At 40.9% G+C, this 25,637-nt stretch overlaps 1 protein-coding gene across 1 annotated transcript in view; it reads left to right on the top strand.

The window, feature by feature from the left end:
* LOC149165851 (NAD(P)H:quinone oxidoreductase-like) overlaps positions 1 to 25,637 on the top strand; it is a 103,646-nt gene that overhangs the window by 63,011 nt on the left and 14,998 nt on the right. The gene's annotated exons all lie outside the window — the stretch shown is intronic.

Below are 25,637 nucleotides of genomic sequence, written 5' to 3' on the forward strand. Positions count from 1 at the left end.
GGTAATGATTGTGAATTATGAATATGATGCTTCGTGAAAGACTAAAGTTGTTTCATTTTTCATAATTCATTTTATAACATTTCATTTTTCATAATTCATTTTATAACATTTCATTTCATGTTAACAGTTAGAAACTTAGATATCATTTCTTGTAATGGTTAAACTTAGCTTACAAGTACAACTTTGGTGATCAATGATGATAAATGTTATACACTGAATTTTCAATTTTGAAAGCTTGAAGTTGAAACTTTAAGATTTAATTTGATGAATCATGATTCACGAGACTCAATATGTTGCAGTTGTAATATGTATGTTAATAACTTGTGGACGTGGTTGATGAAGATTATAACTTCTAGATGATTGATGTGATATGGTTCAATGATCAATCTATGTTTTTTTATGTTTTTTATATCTAATTCATCATTCTACATGTTTTTGTTGACATATATGTATCAAAATATAAAAAATAAAAAATATATATATATTTTAAAAAAATTGCTCCTGGATTCGCTCCCAAACCGGGAGCTTCTGAAAATGTCGCTCTTGCTTCTGTTTTCGCTCCCGCTCCTTGCTTTCGCTCCCGCTCCCAAGTAACACTGGGTGTGCGTTAGGGTAGGGACCAGCGTATAGGTTTAAGGCTCCTTCTTGATAGCGTTAGGGCTTCTCTTCATGGCTGCGTCCTCTAGATTAGGGCAACGTATTTCTTCTTCTAGACTGCGGCTAGGGCAACCTCTTTTCCTCCAACGTCTAGGGCTTCCACTCCTAGATTTCTCTTCCACTAAAACCCAAGACAAGTGGAGAGAAATCAAGATAGAAGTGTGTGTGTGAAATGACTCTCAAGTCATCTCCTTTTATATTAAAATTTTGAGCACATGTGGAGTTTATTTGGTTGCTGGCCGACCTTGATGAATTGTCTTATAACACAAATAAATTCATAACTCCATGAATACTTATCGGAATCGGATGATATTTAGATCAATCCTACACCTATCGATGGGAGGGATCCAAGAAAAATATCAGCTGCCATAAATAAGATGACCCACATGGAGTTTGGCCCTACTTGCCAATTTTAACACTCCCTCTCAACTAGGGAGAACTCCATCTGCTGATGAATTTGTCCGACTATACTATCTCTGCCATCAGTTCCCTGCACTGCTCTACTCTGTGTTGTTATGCTGTGCTGAACCATGAAGAAGAAGAATTGATCGAGAATGTCTCATACCATTCTCTACTGACTCGAAGTCAATTCCAATATGAAGAGAGTGTGTCATACCACTCTTATTGATCCCAGATCAATGGAGGTCATCCTAGCATAGGGGGTACGGTAGATACAACGATGCTTCCATCGATAGTACTACTATGGTCCCTAACCCCATTTCCCTGCTCATGAGGTACTTCCCATGAGTCCCAGACTGGATGGGTAGGATGCCTCGACAGGAGAACCACTCATCCTGTCCCTAAGTCGCCACGGGGTATCATAGGGGAAGGCTGAACCATTCACCCTATACATAGCGCACCATTAGGGGAGGGTGATTCGCCCTATGGTTGCTTGTTGCTGCAAGAAGTACCCCAAGCCCCCCAGAACTCCCAGAGCTCAATGCATGCATCATGCAGAGCTCTCATAAGAGGGTCTCTCAACAACTCCAAGTCGTTCGGGAAATTCACAAATTTGACCTTTCCCCGGGGCTTCGACCGAATGTCTGCGACTTGTACATCAGTGTCAATGCAATAGAGCCTCCTCGCTCATTGATGTACCATATCCCAGATAAGATAGTATTTGATGTCTATATGTTGGAGCAATCATAGAATACAGGATTCCTCAACAATCGAATCCCCCCTGGTTGACACAAAAGATCACAGTGGTATCCATCATGTGTACAAACAACTCACTGAAGAGCTCCCGCAACCAGGCAGCTTCACACGAGGTCATGCTCGTAGCTATGTATTCAGTCCCAGTGGTGCTTAAAGCAACCGTCTTCTGCTTCCTGCTTATCCAGGATATTGAGCAGAACCCAAACAAAATCAACAGTTAGAAGTGCTCTTGAGATCCTCCACACTTCCTGCCTAGTTAACATTTGAACAATCATGTAGCTTCATATCTAAGACAATATATCTCAATCCATGAGAGATTGTGCCTTGAAGATATCTCAGAAGATTCTTGGCAGCAATCCAGTGAGGCTTAACCATATATGAGCTCATCATGCTAACTGCAAAACATATGTCCAGACGGAAGTTCACTAAGAACATCAATGCGAATGAGTTTGTGAAACTCAGAGGCATTTCCCAAATCTGGTTCGACATTACTACCACATAACTTCTGAAAGTTAAGCTCCATTGAGGTAGCCACGGGCTTGTAGTTTTCCATTCCAAATCCGGAATCCAACTCCCTCTTACTTTTGCAAATGAGAGGGTTTGCACTTGTCAGAAAGAGGTCGTCCTCAGAAGGTGCCGGTATGAGAGGTCTATCATCCACAACCTTCAAGCAAAGGTTTGGATTGGTTTCACTCCTAGTGAATCTCAGCTTCATCAGACAACTATCAATCCTCTCGTACTATGCCCGGGGTGTTTTGCTTCAAGCCATAGAGGGCTTTCTTCCACCTGCATACATGAGATTCCTAATCATGAATCTCAAACCCCTCGAGTTGTTCCAAACCTGTGGACCCGCCACATGAGGGGAATGGTCCCCTTGTAAGATTTTCCTTCGGTACATCTCAGACATGTACCTTCATGCTCCTTGTGAATTCAGGCATCCCTGTCACCATTTGACTCACATCGGGTAATAAGTAGACCTCCGGTGCTATAGATGAGATGTGACAACTGACATGGTCCCCAATGGACCATCGTGCAACTTGATACAAACTGCCAACCCTGAACTCAAAAGCATCTTTGAAAATTCCATTTTCAAACACGTACCTTTCCATCGATGAATGCCACCTTGAAACCTTTGACTTCCATTGCCGAAATGGACACCAAGTTCTTCTTGAGATCAGGTACATAAAATAGATTCTGTAAATGAATCAAGTTACCTTCATTCAATTGAGGGGTAACATTCTCTACACCCTTTCCGGGATAGGTGGCATCGGCTCCAAGTATAATCCCATGATTGTTTCCATCTCTACCAAATTTGAGAGAGCACCCTTCTATCCGATGAAGTGCCTTGAAGCACTACAATCAATAAGCCAGATTCCCACAAAATCTGAAGGAGAGGGCCAATACAAGATAACGCTTCTTTATCTTATTAGAAACAACATTTGATTCTTCATACTTGGGGTTCCTTGCTTTCTTTGAAGAGTCGACCATATCCTTGATGACCTGCATTACCTGTCATGCCTCTGATCATTGAAGATGTCCCTGGAATGATTGTTATCATCATCAAGTGATGTGTCTCTGCCTTAGACACTCTTACGCATAATGCCGAACTTATTACACCCAAGGCATCTGCCTTTCCATCCACCCTTAGATTCGGACTTCCCATTGAAGTGATCTTTAGGTCATCAGAAGCTTCCACTGCGCCATTCTGATAATGTTCTCTGCTTCGACTTCACCCTTGGTGAATTTGAAGAGGGATGAGGAATCCATTGATCCTTTTGTCCTTTCCCAACTGTCTTCGGTGAATGCTCTTTCACTCTTGCTTGGGCTTTGTCTTCACCTTAGCTGTGATACCATGTTAATTTTAGGTATGTTCTATACTTAGAGCAGTTTATTTCAATTTTCACAGTTAGCTCAATATCTTTTCCAGATTAACAATCACATCAGCTTTAAAGTAAACTGCAGATAGAACATAAACATAAATTGCTGAAGACAAGCCAAGACAAGAGGACACAAGATGTGGTGCTAGCCAGGGACAAACCCCAATGTGGGGAAACCCTTGATCAATTCTTCTTATATGTTCTTCAATAGTTCAACAGAGAGAGAGAGAGAGAGATAATATATTCACAATAGAAGTCAACACTTTGACTTATCTAATTAAGAGCATAGATCATCTCTAAGAAGATGATACATGAGATCAGTTGAAGAAATGCTGCTTCAACTGATTCTCCAAGGTGACTTCTTCACCTATCATTGTGTTGCGTCCTGTCATCATGCTGCACCTCACCGTGCTACACCATGTTGCACCCATCATCACAATGTTGGAACTCATGACCATGCTGTAGACATCATACTGCTACACCTTACGCTGCACTATTGTCCCATGTGCCATTGTTGCGCCATGCTGGCCACTGCTTTCCTATGTGGCATACTGCTATCCCACTGTTAGTGACATAGCCATTCCATGTTTGCTTGTTGTCCCATTGTTTTGCTGCTGTCCCATCACAACTTGCCATGTTGTACATGCTTGTTGCTTGCCATGTTGTCCATGCTTGCTGTGCTGTGCCATGCTTTCTATACTTGCCATGATGTCTGTGCTTGCTGTGATGTCCCATTCTTTCCATACTTGCCATGTTGTCTATGCTTGCTGCTGTCATACATACACTGATCCTTCTAGCAACAATCTCATCATCAAATTATCCTCATACTTATACTTGAATGCTGGTGCACTGTTGTAGTTCTGCAACTCTGGTTAGGGCATCAACAGTACCCTAACAACCACCTCTAAACTCTGCAACAGTCCTTGAAAAGAGTGCGGCTTACCTCCCTTGAGAAGCTGCTGTCCTACGTTGCCTGTGCCATGTAACTGTTGTAGGAGTATGGTCTTACGACCCTCCACAACTCATCCAAACAGTCCTGCGTCCCACTGTAATTACAACAGGGATTTGTGGCCTTCAATTTCAGGAAGAAGTTCACCCTAATCCGCACCAAATAGTCCAGATTCAATGCTGCTCTTTGGCCTTCTCACCTGCTCAAACTTGGACCCAAAACCGTGAAGAGAAACACCATAAATCTTGCCTAGATTTGCCTCTAGGCCTGCAGCCTACCTCGTGTAGCAGCTCGTCCTTATTACAGATGTTTTCTTGCCCAAAATAGACCCTTCACATTAACATCCTCCTTCTTCTTGAGTTGCGTTTAGGTGTTAGTGAGGGCTGCCTTTAGGTCTGCGTTAGGGCAGCCATTAGGCTCCGGTAGGGCAGATTTTAGGTCTGCATTATGGTAGAGACCAACGTATAGGTTTAGGGCTCCTTCTGGATAGCATTAGGGCTTCTCTTCATGGCTGCATCCTCTAGATTAGGGCAACGTATTTCTTCTTCTAAACTGTGGCTAGGGCAACCTATTTTCCTCCAACGTCTAGGGCTTCCACTCCTAAATTTATCTTCCACTAAAACTCAAGACAAGTGGAGCGAAATCAAGATAGAAGTGTGTGTGTGAAATGACTTTCAAGTCATCTCCTTTTATACTAAAACGTTGAGCACATGTGGAGTTTATTTGGTTGTTGGCCGACCTTGACGAATTGTCTTATAACACAAATAAATTCATAACATCATGAATAGTTATCGGAATCGGATGATCTTTAGATCAATTCTACACCTCTCGATGAGGGGGATCCAAGAAAAATATCAGCTGCCATAAATAAGATGACCCACATGGAGTTTGGCCCTAGTTTCCAATTTTAACATCGAGGCACCCCAATGTGGCGAGACTTGGGAGAAGGTGAAAGAATAAGATTTTTGGTGACCACCCTTGATAGATCGGTGCCTTAATCCTTGGGAGAATGGAGTCTATGTTGATAATGTGTAAGATTTCTTGGTTCCCAGTCAAGGAGGCCTCTAAATTACTTCACAAACCCTCTAGGTCATGTGAAAGAAAACTTGCAGCTTTTATGCTTCAAATGCACAAGAAGGATGGCTGATCAAGGTAAAATTTTACCCTTAGGAGATTTCACTCACACTACATGGCCCATACACGGAGAGAACGTTATAGTAGAGACAATTCTGCAATATTACGCAATAACTGCATTCAACAGTTAGCCCTAAAACAACGAAAATCCCAATCTAGCATTTATGACAAAAGTAACAATAATAATATCAAAATTTCGTACTTACATGCAGTTGAGTATATCCAACCATTCACAAATGACAATAGAGAAGCTTCAAGCGAAGATAGACCAATAAACATACATCAAAATTCATCCATAAAAGCTCCAATTCATCCTCCAAAAAAAAGAGTGAAATTCTCTAAAGAGAGAGAGATCTAATCTAAAGTGATGACGAGAAATGATCTCACCTCACTTGTATTTATACACATCTTTGGAGTTTGAATTAGCCTCCTTGGCCTATATAAGCCCCAAAAATAAAATAATGTGCTAATAATACAACTTTTGGTGACAAGCCACCAGACTAGCTCATAAATGAAAAGATAAGTCTTTTAAGAGGTCAAATAATAATCGATACATGTCATAGGGCCCTCTAAGAGGCCTAATGAGGTCCATGGGTGCCATAATGAAGAGAAGGACCCTCAAAAATAGTGGGTAAGGGGGTGGACCCTTGTAATATCCCGTGGTGCTCCAAATGACATCTGGGGCACACAAGTGTCCTCATGGGTCCCTAGACAAATCGAAGATGCCTGTAGGCTGCCCTCAAGGGATAGGATGATTGTGTAGGTGATGCTACATCATTGTGGAAGTCCTGGATCATCTGCCAAGTGTATGGTGTAGATCTGGGGTCCGCTGGGCATGATGGATCAAGTGCATCCTCCTTGTCCACTAAGTGAACCACGAGCGATCTTTGAATGGCTGTGGGGATCCATGGAGTGCAATCTGCTGCTGTGGAGGTCCATGACTCTCAACGCTCATCCTACATGTGCTAATGTAGCGCTCTGGAGGATTATGACCCTTTATAGGTAGATCAAACCCCAAATGGAAACCATTTGCAATCCTGTATAAGATCCAATGCATCCCCTAGCCTTCCAGTACAACAAGTCATTAGAGAAATAGAATAAATGAGCTTACCACAGGTGGGGACTTCATAATGGCCTGCCCTTCCATAATGGGCTTCGGGATGTGCCAATGTCTCCTAAACTCCAAATGGGTTAACCAAGCTCTCTATTAGGTGGTTTCTGCTTCTAAAGGGGGACAATATTCAAGGTACATCTTTCAAAAGGTGGTGGCATGTCACAGATATGGTGAATGAAGTAGGGGATGAAAAGGGGTAGTCCTGGGTCACATGTCAGGGTGCAATGGTAGCTAATAAGAGGGAAGCCCACACTTGGGTTTATAATGTGTAGGACGGAGCAATCGTGGTACATGAGGTGCCTCGACCTTGATTTTTTCCACCCTTTTTTTATGCCTTTTGCCTTTTTGTAATTTTCTTTGATTAACTGCTCGGGGCTCAAGGGGTTAGAGAATGGTGTGTAAGATATAACAGTGGAATCCCCTTTTTAATATGGGGCGGTTGGGACAATCATGGTTTCCTATATGATGAAGAAGGCTCATAGAACCTGTAGGAACCAGGGTGATGGCCATGATAATGGGGTAGAGCTCATGTATTGGCTTTTGCCCACGTGCTAAAATGTTTTTGTTCCTACCATATTTTGCATTTTGTGGTACTTTTCCTTTTTGAATGTGGCCATATATGCTTTTAACTTTCTTTTGAGCTACATCAACCTCCAAGCTTCATTCCAGGCCATGACCCAAAGTGTGGGCAATGGGAAGGGGCAAGCTAGCCCTATGTGGACCCAAGAGGGAAAAATGATGGATGGGGTAAAAATGAATGGAAAGAGGGTAATATGAGTGGATAAGGGAGCAGTACCACGCATCCAAAATTAGGGTTTCCTGTGAAATATCATCCCTGAAACCAAATGGTCAGTAAAAGAGATCCCACAAGACTAGAATCCAAGGTTAATTCCTAAAAGGGGTATAGGGGATAAAAGCACAGACCTAGCCCATCCTTTCCGTTGAATCCCCCCATTAATCTGTGCCTAGAAGTGTCCATGATAAGCAAACTACAACACTCAATTTCAAAATGACAAGGCATACCTTTAGATTCGGGAGTCCCACCTCCAAACATACGATCATGGCAGATGGGCGGTGATCACATGGTTGGCTCAGGGGGCAAAGAAATGACACAATGAGCTAGCTGATGGCTACAAGGGGCTGTTGGCTGCTGACTGAGGACCATCTTGGAGAGTAATTTTCTCCTAGGGATATTACCCACAAAATGGTGGGTAACAAGGACTAAAGAACTTGTTCTCAGTCTTAGTGATTGAGGATAGAGGATAGGGAGTTATATTTAGGAATGGTCAGGTGCTCATTCATCTAGAGGAGTCTATCCTAGACACAACAGTGGCCATCGTGGTTAGAGAGAGCAACTTATATAGGTTAACAACAAAACCTGTTTAGGAATCGGTACATGACAGTGACAACTTGTGTGATCTATGGGACTGGACGATGGGACACTTGCACTACAAGGCGTTGCCAATTTTAGTGTTGAGCAGCAAGGCATGTGCAGAGGGTGTGAACTTGGAAAGAATGCCAAGGCTGCTTTTTCGGGCAGCAAGAGTAGGTCCAAGGGGATCTTGGATCTCATTCATTTAGATGTGTGTGGAATATTGTTAGTGGCATTGGTGCAAGGGTCAATATATCATATCACATTCATATATGACTATTCTAGGAAAACCTAGATTTTCTTCTTAAAGACCAATGGTGAGGTCTCTAATCGATTCCAAGAGTTCAAGGTTAAGATGGAGAACATAACATGCAAGAAGATCAAGGTCTTGTGATCAAGTAATGGGGAAGAGTACACCCCGAACGACTTCAAGGGTTTTTGCAAGGAGGCAGGGGTCAAGAGGTAAATGACAATCTCGTACAACCCTCAATAGAGTGGCATTTAAAAGAGAAAGAATTGATCCATCATGGGAGCTGCCAAGGAAATGATTTATGACTAGGATTTGCCTATGTTTCTTTGGGAAGAGGCATGTAACACGATACTTCATGTTCAAACATGAGTCATCATAGTATTTGGGGGGAAAATCTCTATAGGAGACATTCTTTGGGTGAAACCAAAGATAGGACACTTGAAGATCTTTGGTTGTCTAATTTACATCCATGTTCCTACGAAGAAGAGGATGAAGTTGCAACCCTCAATAGAGAAGGTCATATTTATGGGATGCAATGAGACTTCAAGGCATACATGATTTTCATTTTGGCATAGAGGAAGACAATGTTTAGCAAGGATTTGAAGTTCGAGGTGGACAAAGTTTGATGAGTCAATTCTAGTGACAGAGGAGAGGAGTAAGAGGCCCCGAAGGATGAGCAACAATCATCAACTACTTCTAGTTCAGGGAGGCAAAATTCAGGTGTGAGGGAGGAGTCAACAACACCTCCTACCAGTGCTGTCAGGACTTAGGAGATCTTGATGGTTTGAGTAGGCATTGAGGGATGCTCATGAGCATGTGGAAGCTCCTAGGAGCACATTCAAGGAGAGGTGGTGTTTGAAGAAGTTTTCAAACTACATGGCAATGGGCATTGATGAGTAATATCATTCAATATGCAATAGATTAGGAGGTTTGGAGGAAAGCCATAGCGAAGGATGATGCATGCGACATTGTGCTAGGACTCGAGGGGAAGTTAGTTCTAGATGATTCTTTCAGAAGTGCCTTCCTCACTAGGAGGGAATGTTGATATTTGTAGCTCAGGTAAGTACTTCTGCACAGGACTAAGTGTCTAGACGGGTAAACAATTCTTCCATTAAAAAGCCCTCTATGTACCCCTTGGTAGCATTAATTGTTGAACTCCTCTGTCATGACCCTAGTAAAAGTGTACCCATCACTCAAACAAAATCCCAATTTTACATGTTAAGCTCTTTCTATCTCATTTTAATGCTTATAAGGTGATATTGATGATGAGGATCCAAATACAGACAATGCTTTTGATGACATGTAAGTATTTATTGTAGCATCAATTTTCATTTGGACTATAGAGGTCATCTAGAGCCTCTTTATTGATATATTTTTGGTTTGAAGATGGAACGCATTTGGTTCTATTTTGGTTATATGCACCTTGTTGTTGCTGCCTTGCACACACACCTAAGTTAGTGAGAAAAAGCCCTTAACCCCACAAGGTGTGGCTGGTAGCAAAACTAAGAGATGGGGTTGTCACCTATTCCCAACTCTCTTCGTTAAAGCTCTCTCCTAAACAAGCTAGGGGGGGTGATCCCTAATGAAAAGTTATGTAGGAATTTACAGGGTAAGTTCCTTAGACAGAACACCAAAGGACATTGCTCACAAACAGATCACATATCAATACACCAGTATTGTTGACATGGTTAAAACCCTCAAAGAGGGAAATAGTCCACGGCCTGAGCCAACACGGCCACTTCAGGCAATTTATTAATAAAAGAATGAAAATTTACATAAGCTTCTCTCATGAATGGTTACCCTACAAATGACCCTCCATGCTCTTTAAATAGAGATCATGGACCAATCGGGTGTTAAGTCATGGATCAAGTGTCGGTAATACTGAGGAGAGAATGAACCGTCGGATCACTTCATGTCTAGAACATATCGTGACCGTCGGATTGTAAGTTACAAAAGTACATAGTAAAGAAACACACTTTACCTAACTCTACACTAGACCAAGTTATACTTAACTATTTCCTATGTGTTGGAATATCCTAACATGCCCCCTTAAGAACAACTTGGGATAGGATTGAAGGATGTACAAACATGACACAATAGGAGAAGGAAGGAGGCACTAGAGCCTATCCCCCCTTAGTGACAACTTCCTGAACTCCAACCATAAATCGAAGTTTAGTAAACTTCGCCTCTGTGAGAGCCTTTGTAAAGATGTCTGCAACTTGATCATCTGTTGAACAATATTCCACTTCAAGAACATGGTCATGAATGAGCTTTTTGATGAAGTACATGTGCAGTTCAATGTGTTTGCTGCGCTGATGTTGGACTGGATCTTTGCATAGTTGAATGGCACTTCGATTATCACACCAAAGTGTAGTCGGATGCTGTTGCTAAAAGCCAAACTCTAACAGGATCTGATGAAGCCACAAGGCCTCCTTACTAGCTTCTACAACACCATGATATTCTTCTTCTGCTGAAGAAAGAGAAATGGCACTTTGTTTCTTGCAAGCCCATGTAATAGGTCCTGAACCAAGAGTGAACATATAACCTGCAGTAGACTTCCGATCATCAAGGTCACCAGCCCAATCGGAATCAGTGAAACCAACCAGTAGAGGAGATGCTTCTGCACTGTAATGAATCCCAAACTGAACTGTACCTCGAACATAACGAAGTATTCTTTTAGCTGCTTTCCAATGACTTTCATGCGGGTTTTGCATAAACCGAGCAATAAGGCCAACAACAAAGGAAAGGTCAGGACGAGTATGGGTCAGATACAAAAGTTTTCCTACAAGTTGACGGTATAAGGTAGCATCAACTTCAAGGGAAGTACAAGTGACTGAAAGTTTGGCTCCATACTGAAAGGGAGAAGGGGCTGGCTTACAGTCTTTCATGTGAAAATGGCGTAGAAGATCACAAGCATACTTGGACTGGGAAAGGGAAATACCTTCCTTGGATTGCAATACTTGAAGCCCAAGAAAATAATGCAAGTGTCCTAAGTCTGTCATTTCAAACTTCTTTTTAAGGCTAGACTTCACATGGTTTATAAGGTTGGGATCACTTCTAGTAAGGATAAGATCATCAACATAAAGAACAAGAATGATAAGAGACTTGCCCTCTTTCTTGGTGTAGAGAGTATTGTCAGAATGACACCTATAAAAGCTAGTTTCTAAAAAAAAGCTATCTATTTTGGCATACCAAGCTCGAGGGGCTTGCTTGAGACCATAAAGGGATTTCTTAAGCCGACATACAAGGTCGGAGTCTGTTTGTATAAAGCCAGTAGGTTGTTCCATATAGATTTCTTCATGCAAGCCCCCATGCAAGAAGGCAACTTTAACATCCATCTGATGGACTTCCCATTTGAAAGAGGCAACAAGGGAAAGAACAAGGCGATAGAGTTCATTTTGGCAATAGGGGAGAAGGTTTCAGTATAGTCAATGCCTTCAACTTGTGAAAAACCCTTAGCAACAAGACGAACTTTATGTTTATCAACTTTTCCAGCTGGTCCATAGTTGGTTATGTAAACCCATTTGCATCTAACAAGTTTTCGTCCCTTTGGAAGAGGAACAAGATCCCTTGTATCATTTGCCAATAATGAACGATATTCTTCATTCATAGCTGCGTCCCAATCTGGATGGCCTGAAGCTTCTGCAAAGGTGTCATGTTCATAATTAGTTGAAGCTTGAGCCAGTAAAGAAGAGGCTCTATCGAATTGAGAACGTGTACGTCGCTGATTTGTAGGATCACTGGCAAGAGCGCCTACTACATCCCGAGTAGCGTGGACCCATTTTGGAAGCTGAGGAGCTGAAGGAGGATCTTGAGAAGGCGGGGGAGGATTGTCATCCTCGCAGTCATCATTTGAAGAAGAAATATTTTCAGAAGTAGAAGGGATAGAGAGAGGTGGCACATCTGCCGAACTAGGCTCGTAGGCCGATATATTTTTAGCAAACTTTACATCTCTTCTAATGATAACATTTTTGGACTTAAGTGGAATAAGTCTGTATCCTTTGACATCTTCAAAATATCCATCAAAAATACATTTTTTACTCTTAGGTTCTAAAGTTTTATGTTTCTCATCTGGAATATGGGCCCATGCTTCACTTCCAAAAAGACAAAAGTGACTTACATCTGGTTTAATTGAGCTCCATGCTTCTTCTGGAGTGATATTCTTTAAAAGCTTAGTAGGAATGCGATTTATTATGTAATTTGCATAGTTAATTGCTTCTGCCCAAAAATTAAGACTAAGTCCTTTAGATTGAAGCATACGGTTAGCCATTTCCTTTAAGGTGCGATTCCTCCTTTCAGCTACACCATTTTGTTGTGGAGTATATGGAACAGTATGTTGCATTTGAATTCATTCTCAGTGCGAAAGTTGATGAATTTGTTGTTAACATATTCTTCGCCATTATCAGATCTTAACTTAAGAATTTGATGTCCAGATTGTTTTTCAACAAAGGCCTTAAAGGCCAAGAACACATTAAATACTTCACTCTTGAGTTTTAAGAAGTATACCCAAGTGCGTTTGGAGAAATCATCAATAAAAGCTAAGAAATACTTGTAGCCAGAGAATGAAACAACTAGAAGTGGACCACATAAATCACTATGCACAAGCTGTAAAGGGGCTGAGGCGTGCCAAGATGCACGTTTTTCAAAACTATCCCGATGATGTTTTCCGAGTACACATCCGAAACAAACACCATCTCTGCAGGATACCATTGGAAGACCTGTCACCATATTTTCTTTACATAGATTCTAAAGGGAGCAATAGTTTAAGTGACCAAATCTCTCACGCCAAAGTTTGCTCACTTCATCATTATGAGCAACACATACAGAGGGAAGATTTGATGACCCAAAGTTGTTAAACTTATACAACCTTGTAGAATCATTAGTGATGCCAGTAGCTAAAATCTGTCTAGGATCTCTTAGGTCCTTAATTACAACATCGCGAGGTGAAAATTCAACGATTTTACCTTCACCTGAATGAGTTATCTGATATACAGATAGAAGGTTGCAGGATAAAGTTGGAACACATAATACATCATTAAATTGACCATTGTCTATATGAACAGTTCCGGTCCCTACAACACTAAGAGATCTATCATCACCAACGTATATATTTTTGGTGTTACAATCATTTAAAGAAGAAAACATGGCTTTGTTTTTGGCCATGTGATAAGAAGCTCCAAAATCAATGAGCCACTCATGAGAATTAGAAGAAGAAGATACATTTAGTGCATATCCAGACTGAGATGTTTGACAACCACATGCAGAAAGTGCTATTCTTGAAGATGAAGTTGAAGTTGAAGAGTGCTCCAAATGGATGTTATGCTTCTTCATTGTTGCTTCCATGGCTTCCATCTTCTTAAAGCATTTGGATTCTAAGTGGCCATCTCGATTACAAAAGTGGCAATGTCTATCAATCTTCTTTCCTTTGTTTTTATTTGCTTTATCATTTTGTTGAAATGATTTTTCATTTTGAGATTGAACTTGCTTAGGACCCTTGTTTGGTTTAGGACCATTCTTTTAAGGATACGAATTCTTAGGATTCTTTGAATTTGGTCGCTGCGGGCGGCTAAGGCTTTCTTAGAAGAGTTTCCAAGATTAAGAAGACCAAGATATAAGAGTTTTTCTTGTTCTCTTATTAAAGAATCACAGAAGGCATCAAAGGAAGGGGACTTGTAGTCTTGTCCTTGAGAAATGAAGGCTTCTCTTGTAGAATGGAAGGTGGAAACAAACATAGAGTAGACTGGTCCCAACTTAGTAAGAATGGAATAGATAAGGTTACTATCTTCTTTCTTAACCTTAACACCTTCCAAGAGAAGTCTAAGGGTCTTGAACTTGGACAAAAAATTTTCAATGGAAGAAAAATTATTGGAGTTCAATGTAAGCAACTCATTTTGGAGTTGATGGGCTCTAAGTTCATTTTTAATTCCAAAAACTTTAGTGATCTATTTCATTGCTTCATTAGGAGTATCAAGTTCTGCGATATGGAATCTAAGGTCTGGAGAAATAGACATCCCTATCAACTCACGTGCTTGATCTTACCTATTTTCCCATTTGGTTGCCTTATCTTTATCTTTCGGTTGGGTTTCTTGGCTTGAGGCTTTTCTGTAAAGACATTTACTCTAAGTAAATCCACAATGTAGGACCACCATTGGAAGTAGTTGGTGTTGTCAAGAATAACTTGGCATGGACTTTCCATTTTAACAGAAACTGAAGTTATAGATGCTGAAACTAAGTGTTTTGATGGAAAGATCTCGAAAAATTAGGCTGATTAAAAAAAAAACGGCTCTGAAAAAGGCTTTCGGATGAAGAAGTTATGGCTTTTTGAAGAAAATTTGTCGAAGATGCCGATGAAGTGCGAGAATGTGCGGAAATGAATGGTAATTTTTATATTTAAAAAAAAATCTGCCCCCTTTCCAAACTTAATCTAATTAGCTCAACAAGAAGAAAGACTTGAACTCAAGACCTCTATTCTCATAAAGTAGCTTTGGACCAAGTGAGCTAGATTGAAAGGTTAGTAATTTTTGGAAAAGAGGAAGGGTTTTTTTTTTTAGTCAATGAAGCTTTGGGGTGCGTGCTTACTTGAGAAAGTTTTTTTTTCCCTACAAAACAAAAACTACAAACCCCAACACGGACATACAAAAAAACAAACTTTATGGCTTGAAGTTAGCTTTAACCGGAAACTAAATATTTTCCTCAATGTTTTTGATTTTCCGAGATCACACTAAGGCGCGACGGAAAAGAGCATACGCATGAGAAAAATCCTTCCTTTCTGTTTTTGATTTGCCCAGATCGCACAAAGTCGCGGGGCAAAGAGCATATGCAGAAATGAAAGGTATAGATCTGGTAATAAAAACAACAAAGAGCTAAATAAACCGAAATAAAGAGAGAGAAAATAACTAAAAACTGCAACTAAGCACTATATACCTCCAGATCTTAAAAATGACGTAGCTAGGGTTACCGGAAACCTTTTCGTGTCAAACGAAAGGGGTTCCTCATTGGAACAGATGCTCCTAACACAATAGAGCAGTCCTCTCGGCCCGAAAGCAGTCAGTAACAATTGATCCAGGAAACGACAGTCGGATGCAGTTCTACCGACTTCAGATTTGGATCACCAACGGATGCGGCCCTCAAATAGCTCTGATACCATGTAGGAATTTACAAGGTAAGTTCCTCCGATAGAACACCAAAGGACACCACTCACAAACAGATCACAGATCAATACACCAATATTGTTGACGTGGTTAAAACCCTCAAAGAGGGAAACAATCCACGGCCTGAGCCAACGCGACCACTTCAGGGAATTTATTAATAAAAGAATGAAAATTTACATTAGCTTCTCTCATGAACGGTTACCCTACAAATGACCCTCCATGCTTTTTAAATAGAGATCATGGACCAATCGGGTGTTAAGCCACGGATCAAGTGTTGGTAATACTGAGGAGAGAATGAACCATCGGCTCACTTCATGTCCAAAACATATCGTGACTGTCGGATTGTAAGTTACAAAAGTACATAGTAAAGAAACACACTTTACCTAACTCTACAGTAGACCAAGTTATACTTAACTATTTCCTATGTGTTGGAATATCCTAATAAGTTAGATGAAAAATGATATGAGGTTTCTAGGAGATACTAAGGTCAATTGGATTACTTCAAGATTATGAGCAAGTTCAACAAGTATGATAAGCAATACAAGATATGAAATGAAAGATATTCTCAATAATCATCAACACATAATTCAAAGATAAGCATGTAAAACCAGTGCCTTAATGATTGCTTCAAAATAATACACACTTTTTCAAAATAAATAAACAAGTAATCTTGCAAAACAAATAAATGTTAGATAAAATGATATCAATTTGCAAGATATATAGAAATGCTTTAATCAAAGCTACTATCATTCAAAGTTCCAAGCATGTAAAATATAACAATTCAAATGACTTGCAAATTGAAATAAACCAAAGCTTTTACTTGCAAAAAGGAAAGATATTGCACTTGCCCAATGAAATACTTCAACAATAATAAGAGTGATAACTTCAATGAATGTTCATCATAACAAGTACATAAGATCAAATAGCAAGTAAAATTCTCTAAAAGTAAAGTGAGTTAGAATGAGATGCACCTAACTAAAGTGAAATGCAATTATCTTGGTAAGTTTTAAATGAAATTCCTATTCTAGGTGAGAGACTTCCTTTTCAATCTCTTGCCAAAGGGTAAAGATAAGGGTGACCACAAGGAAGGGGTTGATGATGCATTAGTCATTGTTAACGATACCCTTCCCCTAATGCTTACAAGCCATGTGTGCCTTCGTTCCTACAAGGGGACAATGCCATCTTCATAACTGCAGGGTCACACACTTTACCTTGCTCCGTACCAGTTGGAAGAATTCTTGTTAAAATTGGCAACCAGGGCAAAACTTCATGTGCGTCATCTTATTCATGGCTAATAATATTTTTATTAGATTCCTCTCGTCGAGAGGTGTAGGATTGATATAAAGATCATCCAATTCCGATAAGTACTCATGGAGATATGAATTTATTTTGATTATGGAATTATTATCAAGCCGACCTACAACTCATGTAGGCTCAGAAGCCCAACAGTCGCATCTATTCACCCACCAACGTTGTGTATAAATATAAGAGGACTTTTCCTCATTTGGACTCACTCATCTCATCACATCTCTCTCTCTCTACTGCGCAGATATGAGTCTCTTCTCTACTGCGCTGAAATGGGTCTCTCTCTCACACATGTGAAGCTGGAAACTGTTGAAACTGAAGCTGCAACTGCAGAAGTAAAGATTGACTTGCGTGGCCTAGAAGATCTCCTCTTTGGAACTACGCTGTAGGTTCATCTGAACCTCCTTTGAAAGCCGCAACTTTTGGTGTTGGAATGAAGTCAATCCGACGAACGGTTTGCAAGATATCGACTGCCCTAGTTTGAAGCCGGAAACTGCTGAAACTGAAGCTGCAACTGCAGAAGTAAAGATTGATTTGCGTGGCCTTGAAGATCTTTTCATCTGAACTGCGCTGTAGGTTCATCTGAACCTCCTCTGGAAGCTGAAACTTTTGGTGGTGGAATGAAGTCAATCCGACGAACGGTTTGCAAGATATCGACTGCCCTAGTTTGAAGCCGGAAACTGCTGAAACTGAAGCTGCAACTGCAGAAGTAAAGATTGACTTGCGTGGCCTTGAAGATCTCCTCATCTGAACTGCGCTGTAGGTTCATCTGAACCTCCTCTGGAAGCCGAAACTTTTGGTGGTGGAATGAAGTCAATTCGACTGTCGGTTTGTGAGATATGGTCTGCCCTAGTTTGATAATGAAGCCGCTAATGCTGATGCTACTGATCTAGGGTTTGCTACTGCTGATATGAATCATATTTATTGTACTATTTCTCTCTGCTGAATTATTGAAGATAAAAGAAGATTTGATCAAAGGGTTTCCCCACACATTGTGGGGTTTGTCCCTGGCTAGCCGCCACATCTTGTGTCTCTTGTCTTGGCTTGTTTTCTGTTGATCGTTTAATGTTCTATCTGCACTTTACTTTATGTACATATGATTGCTAATCGGTGGAATATAATAAGAAAAAGAAGTAAACTGTTATAAGCATAGAACATACCATAACTTAACATGGTATCAGAGCTGAGGTGAAGACAAAGCCCGAGCAAGAGCAAGAGCAATCATTGAAGAGAAGATTGGCAAGGCTATCATAAAAGAAGAACTATGGGGTCCTCAACACTCTTTCCTGCCAAAGACAAGCTCCGTGAGAAAGCTGACTATCACGGATGAAAGATGTCTATCGATCTAACCCTTGAAGATCAAGGAGTGCTGGACCATGTAAGAGGCAATATTGTTGAGCCTTCATCAAATGCATCTGCTGCTGCCTGAAACAAATGGAAAAATGGAGAAGTCAAAACAAAGAAGATCATCCGGGACTCTATCGACAAGCGCTTGGTGGCCTACATCTTTGATCTAGACAACTCCAAGGAAATCTACGACAGACTGGTGAGTTTATTTAAAGTTAATGATGCAAATCAAGTTTTGTTTTTTAGAAATAAGATGATGGAAATCAAGAAGGGTAAAGATGAAAGTATGCAAGCATACTTCTTAAGAATCACCGAGATCAAGAATGATCTCCTATCTATTGGGGAAACTATTACTGACAGAGAAATGGCACTCACAACTCTTGAAGGATTACCATCTGAATGGTATGTGTTCAGGACTACTCTTCTGAACTATAATGTAATTCCTGGTTTCGAGGAATTAATGGCTAGATGCATTCAAGAAGAAACAAGGGAAGAAGTGTAAGAAATGCCCATGCCTAAAGGTCCTCCTGCTGCCTTTTCTTTTCATGCAAAGAAAAGAAATAATTCTGGGACTAAATCAAAAGGAAAGGCTGGACCTAAGGCTAGAAGAAAATGACGATGTTACATTTGCGATAAAGCAAGTCACTATGCAAGGGAGTGCCTTGATAGAAAGGACTCACTCTAGGACGATGATCAAAATCCCTCTGATGGCAATCAAAGGAATGACAAATTCAACAGCAAAGGTAAGAGGAGAGCTGGGAATCAAGGAAGAGGACAAGCATTCAAGAAGGCCAGAAATTCCAGGATGTATTAAATGCACCCGACCTCAAAAAGAACCTAGTGTCCATCTCGGGAACGGAAGACAAAGGCTACAAGGTAACCTTCAGCGATGGCAAGGTATGTATATGGAAAAATAATGTTAAAGATGCCTTTACTCTTGGGTTTAGTGTTGATTCATTATATCATGTCGATGGAAGTCTGCTAGGTGTCATGTCTTATGACACATCTCTTCAGTCCGAACTTTGGCATCGGAGGTTTGCCCACCTTCATTATAATGCTATACTCGGTGTAAGACAAATGGTGATAGGGATGCTCGAATTCTGAATAGAGAATGAAGGTGTATGTACAGGATGTGCTGAAGGAAAGCTCAAAAGGGGCCATTCCCCTCAAGCCAAAGCAAGACCTCTGATATATTACAATTGGTTTACTCAGGCATACTTGAGGTTGGCATTAAGAGGGAGACTACTACACCACATACTCCTGAGCAGAATGGTGTGGTGGGAAGGAAGAACCGCATGATGATGGAAGCTGTCTGGGCCATGCTACATGATCAAAGACTTTTGATGTTTCTATGGGCTGAAACTACAATCACCGTCGTATATGTACAAAATTGATGCCCTCATCAAGCATTGGGTTCCAAGACTCTTGAAGAAAAATTCACCGATAAGAAACCTGATGTTTCTCATTTTAAAATTTTTGGAAGCCCTGTATACTTTCATGTGCCGAAAGAGAAAATAAATAAATTGCGAGCATCTGGAAAGAAGGGAATTTTCGTGGGCTATGGTGAAAATACGAAAGGCTATAGAATCTATGTAGCCGGTCAAAGGGAAGTCATAATTAGTCATGATGTCACCTTTGACGAAGATATGGCTCTCAGCAAGGTGATCAATCTTCCGACTTTGAGGAGCTCTCAAGAAGCCGACACTGGGAACTGAAAGAAAAGGATGATGAATCAATGCCTGATGTAGAAGAACCCATGGATCCGATTGATCCTCCTCCATATGAGCCTTCCTCTTCTAGGAAGAGGCCTTCATGGTTTAAGGGGTTACTTGATGATGCTGAAGGACATGCTGCACCCTGAGGAACCTTCCGTCAAAGTAAGAAACTTAATAGGTATCAAGGATACCTGACCATCATGAGCACGATCATACAAAATGAGCCTTCGTCATTCTCAGATGCTGTCAAGCATCAAGTATGGAAGGATGCTATGACCGAAGAATATGAGTCTATCATAAAGAATGATGTTTGAGAAGTAGTTCCCAGACCCCAGGACAAGACTGTTGTTACTTCCAAATGGCTTTACAAGATAAAGCATCCAGCAGATGGAAGCACGAAAAAGTATAAGGCTCGTTTTGTTGCTCGAGGTTTCTGCCAAAAGGAAGGTATAGACTATGATGAGATATTTGCACCTGTTGCCAGATATACGACCATCCGCTCGATCATAGCCCTTGTCGCTTCACAAGGATGGAACCTACATCAGATGGATGTCAAGACTGCGTTCTTGCATGGCTCGATCAAAGAAGAGGTCTACGTGGAGCAACCCGAAGGATTTGAGATTTATGATCGAAAATCTCATGTATGCAGGTTGAATAAAGCTCTCTATGGGCTGAAGCAAGCACCCCGAGCATGGTATGAGAGGATCGATAGCTACTTGATGAAGCTGGGATTCACTAGGAGTGAAGCCGATCCTAACCTTTACTTTAAGGTTGAAGATGACAAGCCTCTCATACTGGTGTTGTATGTGGATGACCTCTTTCTAACAGGTGCAGACCCTCTCATTCACAAATGTAAGAGGGAGTTGGCCTCTGAATTTGAAATGAAAGACCTAGGACTGATGCACTACTTCCTAGGACTTAAAGTATGGCAGAAGCCAAGGGAAATTTTCCTATCTCAAGGGAAATATGTGGTAAAGATATTGGAAAGATTTGGTATGATGGACTGCAAGCCTGTGACTACCTCGAGGATCTTAACCTTTAGAAGTTATATGGTAGTGATGTCGGACCAGATTTGGGAAATGCCTCTGAGTTTCATAAACTCATTCGCATTGATGTTCTTGGTGAACCTCCGTCCGAACATATTTTTTGCAGTTAGCATTGTGAGCTCATATTTGGTTGAGCCTCATTGGAGTGATGCCAGGAATCTTTTGAGATGTCTTCAGGACACAATCTCTCATGGATTAAGATACACTGCTGGAGATGTGAGATGTTGATTGGGCAGGCAGTGTGGTGGACCGTAAGAGCACTTCCGGGTACTGTTTCACCTTGGGATCTGCTTCGATATCTTGGATGAGCAGGAAGCAGAAGTCGGTGGTTTTGAGCACCGCCGAAGCAGGATATATTGTTGCTAGCATAACCTCGTGTGAGGTACTCTGGTTGCGAAAGCTCTTCAGAGAGCTGTTTGGATTTACATTGGATACCACTGTGATTCTCTATAACAACCAGAGGTGGGATTCGATTATATTCGTCGATTGCTCCAGCAGACAGACATCATCTTGGATATGGTAAGTTGATGAGCAAGGAGGCTCCATCGCATTAAGATGATGTACAGGTTGATACACCTTGTCAAAGCCCCGAGGAAAGATCTAATCTGTGATTTTCCCAAACGACTTGGAGTCGGTAAGAAACCCTTGTACAAGGGTCCTGCATGTTGCATACATTGAGCTCTGGGAGCTCTGAGGGCTTGCGGATATTACTGGAGCAACATACGACCACATGGTGACTCACCCTCCCCTGGTGGTGCACACTGGAACAAGATGATTCGCTCTCTTGTGGGACAAGATGATTCACTCTCTTGTGGAACAGGATGATTCGCTCTCCTGTGTAGCAGGATGATTAGTTCTCCTGTGAGGCCTGGATTGATGTGTTCTCCATGGCGATTGTAGCAGGATTGATGTGTTCTCCTGTGAGGCCTGGATTGATGTGTTCTCCATGGCGGCCTGGATTGATGTGTTCTCCATGGCAATTGTAGTAGGATTGATGTGTTCTCCTGTGAGGACAGGATTGATTAGTTCTCCTGTCGAGGCATCCTACTCATGCAGTCTGGGACTCATGGGAAGTACCTCTCATCTGATCAATGAGCAGGGAAATGAAGTTAGGGACCATAGTAGTACCGATGGACGCATCGTTGTAACTACCGTACTCCCTACGCTAGGATGACCTCCATTGATCTGGGATCAATGATACTGGTCTGGGACCAGTGGTAGGAGTTGTACCATACTATGACGCTGACTTCGGGTCGGTTGAGACTGGTCTGGGATCAGTGGTACATACTCTGAGACTGACTTTGAGTCAGTGGAGGATGATATTGGTCTGGGACCTTTGGAGTTGTACTAACTATGACGCTGACTTTGGGTTGGTTGAGACTGGTCTGGGACCAGTGGTACATACTCTGAGACTGACTTTGAGTCAGTATGATACATCCTCGATCATTTCTTCTTCTTCATAATTCAGACAAAAGCAGAGTAGAACAGAACAATGCAAGAGCAGAGCAGAACAAAACAAAACAGTACAGATCAGTGCAGGGCAGAACAAGACAAAGCCGAACAGGCAAAATAGAGCAGAGCAGGGCAAGGGTTAAGTTGTACAAGGCAGTGCATTTGATGGATGAATAGTAACGACCGATAGACAGATTGCAGATGAAGTTCTCCATGGTTGAGAGGGAGTGTTAAAATTGGCAACCAGGGCAAAACTTCATGTGGGTCATCTTATTCATGGCTAATAATATTTTTATTAGATTCCTCTCGTCGAGAGGTGTAGGATTGATATAAAGATCATCCAATTCCGATAAGTATTCATGGAGATATGAATTTATTTTGACTATGGAATTATTATCAAGCCGACCTACAACTCATGTAGGCTCAGAAGCCCAACAGTCGCATCTATTCACCCACCAACATTGTGTATAAATATAAGAGGACTTTTCCTCATTTGGACTCACTCATCTCATCACATCTCTCTCTCTCTACTGCGCAGATATGAGTCTCTTCTCTACTGCGCTGAAATGGGTCTCTCTCTCTCACACATGTGAAGTCGGAAACTGCTGAAACTGAAGCTGCAACTGCAGAAGTAAAGATTGACTTGCGTGGCCTAGAAGATCTCCTCTTTGGAACTGCGTTGTAGGTTCATCTGAACCTCCTTTGAAAGCCGCAACTTTTGGTGGTGGAATGAAGTCAATCCGACGAACGGTTTGCAAGATATCGACTACCCTAGTTTGAAGCCGGAAACTGCTGAAACTGAAGCTGCAACTGCAGAAGTAAAGATTGAATTGCGTGTCCTTGAAGATCTCCTCATCTGAACTGCGCTGTAGGTTCATCTGAACCTCCTCTAGAAGCCGAAACTTTTGGTGGTGGAATGAAGTCAATCCGACGAACGGTTTGCAAGATATCCACTGCCCTAGTTTGAAGCCGGAAACTGCTGAAACTGAAGCTGCAACTGCAGAAGTAAAGATTGACTTGCGTGGCCTTGAAGATCTCCTCATCTGAACTGCGCTGTAGGTTCATCTGAACCTCCTCTGGAAGCCAAAACTTTTGGTGGTGGAATGAAGTCAATTCGACTATCGGTTTGTGAGATATGGTCTGCCCTAGTTTGATAATGAAGCCGCTAATGCTGATGCTACTGATCTAGGGTTTGCTACTGCTGATATGAATCAGATTTATTGTACTATTTCTCTCTGCTGAATTATTGAAGATAAAAGAAGATTTGATCAAAGGGTTTCCCCACACATTGTGGGGTTTGTCCCTGGCTAGCCGCCACATCTTGTGTCTCTTGTCTTGGCTTGTTTTCTGTCGATCGTTTAATGTTCTATCTGCACTTTACTTTATGTACATGTGATTGCTAATCGGTGGAATATAGTAAGAAATAGAAGTAAACTGTTATAAGCATAGAACATACCATAACTTAACAATTCTCCAAGAAAATCTTTGCCCTATGATGTCTATCAATCAAGCTTATGCTTGGAGGTATATTCAATTAGAAATGCAAGTTATGCTAATATGCCTATATGGAATGCATGTAAGTTTTCCCCAAAGAAAATATTGATTTGCAATGCTTCAAAGTAAGGATGATTAGTGCTCAACATAAATTGCAAATGTAAATTCAATTGGAGAAATAAAATTAGCTCACAAGTGTTGCATGTGCTCCACTCAATTAATTGCAATTAAAATGAAGCAAGTTGCCTCAAAATAAAATTTGTTTCAAGTAAACAATGACAGTGTAATGCTCCAATACTCAAGATAACAATGTAGCATAAAAATGAAGCATGCTTTCAAGTGAACATGAAACAATTTGCCAAGCTAAATGGAAAGGAACTAATAAACTAAAGCAAAGCTTGGTAGGAATATAAAGTACTTGCATGTAAAAGATGAATTGCTTGTAGCTCAAAGCAACAATGAGATAAAGGATGCAAAGCTTAAATGAAATTGTAGCAAACTTAACTTGGTAAATGAAGTGTGATGAGGAGGTTCTGTTAATTTCCAATTTAACATGCAAATGAAATGAGCATAGAAACTAAGAAAATAAAATGCAAAGTCAATCCATCCACAATTTCCTCCCTCTAAATGGAGAGGCGAGATGCCATGGGTAAAATCCCAAGCTCCCACAAGATATATATATATATATATATATTTTTTTTTTTTAATTTACTTGTTACAAAGATGAGAAACCTTCAAAAGGTCCCAAATGAACTTCAAGGAGAATCTTTACAACATGTGAGGCTTTTGAGCACTAGATCTTCTTGAAAATCAAAATTAGTATCTAAAGAAGTACAATAAGAAGACTCTCAAATATGAAAATGTTAAATGCCTTTTTGCATCCAAAAGAATCAGCCTCTAAGATAGCTAAATGCTGGCGCAAGAGAAGATAGGCTAGCCGTCTTTATCCACGACCTTGTTAAGGGAGGAAGCTTGCCTTAAACAAGCTCTCGGTCTAGATCAAAAATCAGTCTTCCAATGCTCTCGGCCTAGTAATTTCAGCTCCCAAACAATGCTAAGGTCCCGCAAGAAAATAGTAAGCAATTTCAAGCCTTTGCTTCCTCAATCCTGTCAACAAAAAGGGTGAGCACAATCCTCAAATAAATCTGATTTTTTTTTGCAAAATCAACCCTCAAAGTTCGTGGAAAATAGGGAGAAATGTTAGCAAGTAATATCTGAAAATATTTGTTGGAATTTCTAAGTCTAACTATTAGAAACCCTTCATGTACTTTTCTGATTTATTTCTGCCTACTTGTTCTGATTAATTAACAAGTTATTTACCATGTAAATACTGAAAACAGTGTTGTGGGGGAGCGCCCCCCCAATCTCGCTCCCAATCCGCGCTCCGTGTGGGAGCGACTTGGGAGCGGGTCGGGAGCATGCTCCCGAAAAGGGAGCGATTTCGGGAGTGCACTCCCTAAAAAAAATTTTGCTCCCTGTCTTTTTGGGAGCGTTTTGCCTTTTTTGCAATTTTTTTTTTGTAGTAATGTTCGAAATGCAATTTTTTTTTTGAAAGAAACAAATAATTTTTGAGTGGGGCAGCTTAATGATGAAGTAATTAGTAATGAATTATGAATATG

Source organism: Pinus tabuliformis, chromosome 5_1, assembly GCF_031772625.1.
Source record: "Pinus tabuliformis cultivar Carrire ecotype Pingquan chromosome 5_1, CPIR1, whole genome shotgun sequence".
Classification (NCBI taxonomy): Eukaryota; Viridiplantae; Streptophyta; class Pinopsida; order Pinales; family Pinaceae; genus Pinus; species Pinus tabuliformis.